This window comes from Budorcas taxicolor, chromosome 2 (genome assembly GCF_023091745.1).
Source record: "Budorcas taxicolor isolate Tak-1 chromosome 2, Takin1.1, whole genome shotgun sequence".
Classification (NCBI taxonomy): Eukaryota; Metazoa; Chordata; class Mammalia; order Artiodactyla; family Bovidae; genus Budorcas; species Budorcas taxicolor.
The window spans coordinates 70,591,589-70,597,954 of record NC_068911.1 but is presented as its reverse complement, the minus strand read 5'-3'; the positions used below and the strand labels follow the sequence as shown (position 1 = coordinate 70,597,954).

Below are 6,366 nucleotides of genomic sequence, written 5' to 3'. Positions count from 1 at the left end.
GTAGTCACCTAAGCATTTGGACTTGTCTCACTGGTGGTGCTTCCGAGACCCATATAGAGAAGCACACAGCATGTGACCCTTTAACAGAGTCCTTGGGGGAAGAGGCTACAGTCAAACTCTCGGTCAGGAAGCCTGTAGCAGCCTTGGTGCCTAACACTTCAGAAATGCCCAGAAAGGTTCCTCTCTGTGAGAGTAGACAACTCACAGAGACATTGGCAGCTTCGGTGCAGACAGCTCACCTGACTCCCCACTCCTTGCAGTTTCCTTCAGATGTGTTCAGAGGGCTCCAGCTCACAGTACTGTCATGCCAGACACAAAGCACTGACCTAGGCCGCTTCTTCCTCTCCTGATGCTGGAGGGTGGTGCCACTGGCCCCAGATCGCCCACTGACTTCTGCTCCTGCCCCTCCATTCCTGTGTGTGGTGGCCTCTGCCACTTCTGCCCAGGGGTCTCCTAGCAGTTACAGTGCTGGGGTGAGGTGAACCCCCCTCACCCTCTCTTATGTTCCCGGATCTCCAGGCTGCTTGTTTCTTAAAGAACTTTCAGAGACTATGCTAGTTTATTGATCCTCCTTCAGTCCTGTGGGCTCCTTTTTGGAACTCCGCACAAATAGATCCCCAATGGACCTGTGCCTTTCATCAACCCTTCAGAATTGGAGTGTCTAATATTCCATTATTAAAGTGCTGATTTCAACACCTTACCCTGGAGACTGATTTGGTAGGTCTGGAGTTTGGGGCCTGGATGCTGTGTCTTCAATCTACTACTCACAGATTCTGCACTGGAGTGGGGTTGAGAAAAAGTGGTGTTGGAACCATGGTGCTACCCTGCCTCGGCCATCATTTTCATCTGACTGGCTGGATGCCAAGCTCTGCTGGGCAGGGATGGTGGCTCATTCACATCCACACTGCAGTGTTGAATCTAGGACCTAGCACCCAGTACAATGTCAGTAGATGGCTGGGGCGTGAAAGAGTTGGAGGTGCTGTGTGAGCAGACTTTCCTTTATTAAGTTAAAGAACTGGCTGAAAGGGCTTCCTGTCCTTGATGCTCTGTGTCGACAGTGGGCTATCCCAGGGTCCCACGTGCTGGGAGCAGAATTTAGACAGAAGGCAATGGGCAAAGAATTTTAGCCACAGAGAGAACCAGCTCCCAACAGGCAAACGATGGCCAGGCACCAAGAATTTAGGGCTCAAATCAGAATCTACATGTGGCTCAGGTAGATGTCTCTGAAATGGAAACAGAGAGGCTATCAGGCACCTCCAGAAAGGTGGGTGACAGAGCCAGGCTGGGTGATGACCAGGATGCAAGAACAGAGGTGTTGCCCTCTCTCCCACCCCAATTCTGCTTTCTTCATACCTTCCAGATTTCTTAGAGGGAAGTCAATTCCTTAAAGGCATTTTTTACTTTTTGAAGGATTTTTGGAGGCCAAAAAGTTTGACCTAAATGGAGAAATTGGTTATTTCTCTGAGTAGAGATTAGGTTTTGATGGTAAAATTGTCTACCCTGTGCAGCACTTTGATCAAATAAAGCACGTGTGGGTCACGTCCTCATCAAACAATGGACAAAGCCCTGAGCAGACCGTGGCTTTAGTCCTGGAAGCCCTTCGGAGCAAATGCCATGTGATTTAGGAGCTCTCTTGATGAGCTTTCTCCAGCTGAGGGACCCTTCCCACCCTGCAGAACCCATGTCTCTAGGACCATAGCAATGCCCCCCCCTGCCCTGCCCACCCTGGCCCTGTGCTCTGACTCAGTGGAGTCTTTGTATTAATAACTGCAGCTAACAGTGTTACAGAGTCAAGGGGGAAAACCACCCTCATAATAATACTACCTTGTGGTTGCTGCTCTCTGACTGAACTTGAGCTCCCACATGCCTAGCATTTGGCCTGTACTGCCTCGCTTGTACCATGTAACAAGCCTTTGAGGACTCTTCCTCTACAGAGAAGAAAACTGGGCGCGGGGCAGAGGAACCTGCCTCGGGAATCACAGCTGGTAGTCCCCTAGGTGCCCAAGCCACACTCAGTCTCTGCTACGCTCATCTCTACTTTTTGGCTCCCCAAATGGAATTTAAAATTAACGTGTGTTTTTGTTGATCATGACAGCAGGGCATTGTTTATTTTCTGAACTGGAGTTGGGATGAGGTTGTGTCTTCCTGTGTTGATTTTGATGCTTTTCCTGATAGTGGCCCCCTGTCCTTTAAAGTGGTAGCCATCATCAAACACTTGCTTCAGAATTATAGGTAAATTCAAATGCTTCCCAGCTCAGGAGCCTCTATAACCCTAAATGGCTTCGCACAGAGTTACCTCATGTCCTATTTTTTCTCATTCAGAAGGTTCAGACCCTAAGAATATTAAGAATCAGAAGTACAGCAGCTGTATTTTTGAGCTTTTTATTTGGGAATAATTTCAAACTTATAAAAAAAATGCAAAAATAAAATAATAATACAAGAGCACCTGTATTGTCATCATTTTACTCCACTTGCTTTATTATGTGCATGTTTCTCCCCATTCCATATATATATATGTGTATGAAAGAAAGTGAAAGTCGCTCAGTCGTATCCAACTCTTTGAGACTCCATGGACTATACAGTCTATGGAATTCTCCAGGCGAGAATACTGGAGTGGGTAGTTTTTCCTTTCTCCAAGGGATCTTCCCAACCCAGGGCTCCTGCATTGTAGGTGGATTCTTTACCAGCTGAGCCACAAGGGAAGCTCATATGTATGTGCAAACACACATATATACACATATAATGGTTAAGGAAAACAATTTTATATAACATGTAGATAATATACATGTCTATATCTATTATTATAATATATTTTTTTCTGAACAGTTTGAAAATAAGTTACCAGCTTCATGGCCCTTTATCTCTGAGTGTGAATTTCCTAAGAATGACAGTGTTCTACAACATAACAATAATACTTGGCAAAGTACATGTATCTGATTTCCCTTCCATATATCAATTTTGTTAGGTGACTTATCAGTGTCTTTCCAAGCATCCCCCCTTCCAATACAGGATCCAGTGCAAAGTCAGGTCTTGGACTTTGTTGTCCTGCCTTTTACCTCCTTTAATCTGGCTTTCATGATGTCAATCCCCACTTTCCCATCACATGAACATTTTTTTTTTCTTCAGGTATCTCTGTGTCATCTTTGTGCAGAGGCAGTGTTGATCTTTTTTCATATTGTTTCAATTCTAGTATATTTGCTGCCAAAGTGAGCACCCCAAACCATTTTGTTTCGATAGCATGTTTCTCATTGTATGCATGCTTGTAGGTATTTCATACTGGTTAGATTGAGGTTATGTGACCTCAGTCCAATTACTGCCCAGTGATGTGAGTCCTGTCCAAGTATTTGGAGCTGCATGACGATGTGATCTGCCCCACACAGATGATATAAAGTTGGACCTGGTCAAGGTGTTGTACAGTTTCTTTATCCTGGCTGGTTTTGGGGTCTTTTTTTCCCTTGGCACTAATAAGCAATGTGTGGGGAGGCACTTTAGTGAAAGTGAAAGTGAACTCGCTCAGTCGTGTCCGACTCTGCGACCTCATGGACTGTAGCCTACCAGGCTCCTCCCTCCATGGGATTCTCCAGGCAAGAGTACTGGAGTGGGGTGCCATTGCCTTTTCCAGGGGATCTTCCCGAGTGGTAAGGCGTTGGTCTCATAAACCGAAGATGTTGGGTTCGAACCCCGTCCGTGCCTGCCCTTCGAGGCTTTGGGTTTCGTCGTGGGAGCTTTAGCGTCCCACGTGTGCTGCCCACTTTCTCCGTGACAGGGGAGTCAATTTAAGACTATGTAATTAATATTCCAACAGTAGCTATTGTGAGGGGACTTCTCTGTGAGTTACAGGCATGACCTCTTTTCATCCCAGGGGTGCTCCTTCTGCTTCTCGTGACCACAAACCCATCTTCTCTTGGCTCAAAGCTGTCTCGGCTACACCGTATCAGAAGCGGGATCAGATCTGTGGTTTTTAATGCTGTGAGTAGGAAGCTGTGGATAGAACCGGAGCAGAGAAAAAAAGGAAAGAATTGTTAATTAGGGAATCTGTGGAGAGGGGAAAACTGCCTCCAGAACCAGGAAAGGGAAAAATGGACGGGAGGGGCTGGGAGATCAGGGAAGTTACAATCACTGAGCCGTAATAGTGAAGCTTGGCCTGGTTTTGTAAAACTGAGCCCCTGTCCTCCCACACTCTGGGGTCAGTAGCCCAGGATCTTGTCTTTGTGGAGTTCCCAGTTGGGTGTGGCATGCTGGACCATCTGAGGAAAGACGGCTTCTAGAGCTGGCTAGCAGATGCCAAGGCTTCTAAAAAGACCACAAATCCAACAGTCTCATAACAAAGAAGAGCCCTGGAGGAGTCATTTGAACTCCTGTTTGGCCCCCAGCTATGCACAGCCGTTCCAGGACCAAAGGGATGCCAAGGTACTGGAAACACAAAACCGTCTAACCAATCATGGAGAAATTCTACCTGGGCCCAGGGAGGTCAGGTTTTCATTCAGCTCTCTGCAAAACAAAGAAGTAAATAATAGTATTCATTATTAAATTCTATTGTATGATGGCCAAATAGGCTTAAGGGGGGCCCGTTTGATTAGTGGGTCCCTGAAGAAGAGCTGCCAGGAAGCAGTGTGAAGGTTCTCCCTCCAGCTGGGGAGGCACTCAGGTGGATGATGATACAAACACACTTTTCCATCTATCCATTCATCCATTCATTCATTCTCTTAATGAATAGTTCCTGAGTAACTACCATATACCTAGAGATCCAGGGCATTGAGCTGGATTTGGAGAGGGGAGAAAACTCTTTAATAATGAAAGGAGAAGTAACTCTGTCCTGGTTGGGTGAATAGAGGAAATCTTGACTTTTCCTGTCATTAAGAAAATGTTTAACCTCTAATGATATTTATAAATACAGAATCTACTGAAAGAAAATAAATTTTTTTCCTCTTACTCCAGAGAAAGGAAAGAAACACAAGCTGATCATCAATTTAAATCAAGCATTAAGTCTGTGAGGTGTGGGACTGCTAAAAGGTGGTAATTTGCTTTGCAGTCAGGTTTTGTAACTGGGAAACAGCAGAGCACCCAGAGTGTTTCAGTGCCTTTCTTTGCCCTCTGTCTTGAGCTTTTGGAAAATAGGTCAAGTGAGCCAGAAGCTGCCCGGAGAGAAAAGCCTGGAAAGAAGCTCATGAGCCAATCTCTCTAGGGAGCAGAGAGTGGGAACTTGAGATGCAGGTTCCGGGGACAGGAGTCCCGGCCTCCCTGGGGAATCCCCCATAGACTGGAGAGAGTGCTGAGGGATGAACGGCTATCTTGTGACTGAATATCTGGGGGGAATGGAGGCAGTAGAGCCCTTCTCTGAGCCGCTGCACAGACTCCTGGGAACAGTTGAGATTTCTGCTGTTTAAGGAATGAAATGATTGGAAACTCACTCACCCATTGAAAATGCTCCCTAGGATGATACTGAAGGGTTGGGTAGGGGTTTCTCTGGGCACAGAGAAATTCTGAGGCTGGATGGTATGCAGCAGGGAGAAGCGCCATGAAAGAAGCGCCCTTGGGAGCCATTTCTGCAGGATGGGAGTGTGGTGTGTGACAGCTGCTTGCTCCCGGTGGGGAATTGGCTCACTTGAAGACAAACCTAGGAGGACAAAGGTTCTTCTTCCAGTTGAAAGCTAAGGCTGGGGCAAGACCCCATGCTTTTATAATTCTTTGTAAGGAATGAGGAAATCATTGTGACATAACCTTTTGACTGTGTCTGGCCTTTCTGTCTCTGGTCATAACAACTGACAAGCTTTTCTGGGAGATATTTCCATTATTTGCTTATCCAAGTGACTGGTTATATTTCTAACCAAGCTGATGCCCAAGACTAGACAGAAGGAAGCAAACCTGAAGCCTAGTCTCCATGGTGGAAATCTACCACAGGTCACCCTCACCAATATAGGACGTGGCCAAGAATCACAAAGTAAGAAGAACAAAGCAAGCCAACAAAACATCTGAAGTTCCAAAGTCGATGTCACAAGATGTTCCATTGATTTTATTTATTTATACTTACCTATTTTCAAAAAAGTGTGTCAGAGCAAGTTTAGATTATTCATATGTGAAATCTCTCAGGGCCCCATTCTGAATCCATTTACATGAACTTTATAAAGTAATTCTCACAATTTGTCTTAGCTGTCAGGTATAAAAAGCAACAGATAGTTAAATGTGGAAGAAACTACTATAGATAGGTAAACTGATAATAACGGGAAATGAGTGTCAACAATAGAGGAGCCAGAAAAACTACTGCTAAGTCACTTCAGTCGTGTCCAACTCTGTGCGACCCCATAGACGGCAGCCCACCAGGCTCCCCCGTCCCTGGGATTCTCCAGGCAAGAACACTGGAGTGGG

General features: G+C 45.8%; 1 non-coding gene across 1 annotated transcript; it reads right to left on the bottom strand.

The window, feature by feature from the left end:
• Positions 1–3,106: 3,106 nt before the first annotated feature.
• LOC128044022 (U6 spliceosomal RNA) lies at positions 3,107–3,214 on the bottom strand. The gene has a single exon (XR_008199012.1). It is a non-coding gene; the product is annotated as a U6 spliceosomal RNA (small nuclear RNA).
• Between the last annotated feature and the right edge of the window lie 3,152 nt (positions 3,215–6,366).